Source organism: Lactuca serriola, chromosome 2, assembly GCF_051521515.1.
Source record: "Lactuca serriola cultivar US96UC23 chromosome 2, Lser_US96UC23_V15, whole genome shotgun sequence".
NCBI classification, from domain to species: domain Eukaryota; kingdom Viridiplantae; phylum Streptophyta; class Magnoliopsida; order Asterales; family Asteraceae; genus Lactuca; species Lactuca serriola.
In genome coordinates, this window is record NC_136409.1 from 138,468,443 (window position 1) to 138,470,221 (window position 1,779).

General features: G+C 36.8%; 1 non-coding gene across 1 annotated transcript; it reads left to right on the top strand.

Moving 5' to 3' along the window:
• The first annotated feature begins 273 nt into the window (after window positions 1-273).
• LOC145091152 (small nucleolar RNA R71) lies at window positions 274-380 on the top strand. The gene has a single exon (XR_013702040.1). It is a non-coding gene; the product is annotated as a small nucleolar RNA R71 (small nucleolar RNA).
• The last annotated feature ends 1,399 nt before the right edge of the window (window positions 381-1,779 follow it).

The window sequence follows — 1,779 nt, forward strand, 5'->3', positions numbered from 1 at the left end:
GCATGTATCGTTTGGTCCATTTTGTCCATCCTCCTATCCATGTTTTTCAACATGGCCATCACTGCTGATAAGTCTTCTGAAGCTGCATAGGCGGATCCCTGTGTGACATCATTTGTTGGATTATGGTATTCTGTAGAATGCTTAGAGAATTCTTCAATTAGCTGCTTTATCACTGGAGGTGCCTTCTTCGTAAGTGGACCTTGCGAGTCAAGTAACTGCCTTGTTGTAACATTTACTCCATCATAAAAGATGGAGACTTCTTGCTGACTATTGAGGTCGTGATGTGGGAAATTCCTTAGCAAGCTCTTGTACCTCTCCCAAGCTTCATATAGTGACTCTCCAGCTTGTTGTTCAAAGTTGGCTATGGCTTTCTTGAGCTTGGATATCTTGGATGGTGGGCAGAATTGATCAATGAACTCTTCTTTCAGCTGGGCCCATGTAGTGATGGATCCGGGGGGTAGTGACTTGAGCCAATCCTTTGCAGCACCCTTCAAAGTAACCGGAAGCATGTGAAGTAGTTGAGTTTCCCGAGGCACGTTAGGAACATTGAAATAATCAGCTACATCATTAACTTCATCCAAGTGCTTGTAGGCGTCTTCGTGATCTTTTCCAGTGAAAGGAATCTCTTTGAGCAAAGCTAGGATATGACCCTTAAGCTCAAAAGTACCAGTTGCGGGAAAAACTCACACAAAGGATCGATAAAATTAGGAATTAGACTTAATTTTGGAACCGTTCCCCGGCAACGGCGCCAAAAACTTGATGTGTGTAAAATGCACTGGTTTTATTCCTACTTTTAGTTGATAAATTAAGCACACAAAGGCAGTGAACCTGTCTTTTAGTGGTATAGTTGGATAAGTAGGGTATCGAACTCAGGGAACGGAAATTAAACTAATAACTAATTTTAACTAAGCAAGTAATAAAAGTAAAAGGGTTTTTCTCTAGTTTTACAAGACTAGAAGCTTAAACACACCACTTAAGCACTTAATTAACTAAACAACTAAGACAAGTAACAAATTCACTAAATTTGATAAAGAGTTTCTGTTTAGGTCCAACCAATTTACTCCTATGGTTATTTATATGATAGACCAATTGTTATTGGTTACCAACTATAGTGGTTAGGTTCATGTTCATTACTACTAACCCTTGGACAATTAATCAACTCAAGCAGTGGCCAATTGTTTAAACTAATTAATTCCATAGTTCAATTATTTGGATTAAATAAGATTTGTAATTGGTTAATCAAGTTGGTGTTTCAATTAACCTCTTGTTTGTTGGTTTCTTAAACAAGCTCACACATTAATTTACCCATTCTCTAATTAATCCTAGTTTCATGTTCATTATTCCTAGGCATATGATAAAGTGTTCACATAAACATATGAGGTTAACAACTAAGAGATGTTCATGCAGCTTAATTGTCTTCCAATTAACAGAAAATAGTTGTGGTTAATGCATAAGGTTCTTTAACAAACTTAATTTAATAAGATCACCAATAAACAATCAATCAAAAAGTAATAATTAAACCATAGGAGTAACTTGGTCTTCCCAAACAGAAACAAAACGAATTTAGTTCATAGTTACAGTAAAAACAAACTCAAAAACAAGTTCAACTAGGCTAGACATGCTTAAATTCTAAGATTAAGTGGAATGTATAACCTAAATTGCCTTGATTCATCAAAAGATCGAAGGGTAGGGTTTCTCATCTCTCCACAGGGTTCTTTAATCGCAGGTGCAGCTCCCAAAAGCCAGAAAGTATCCCCAATTCGGATAAAGGTTCGATAT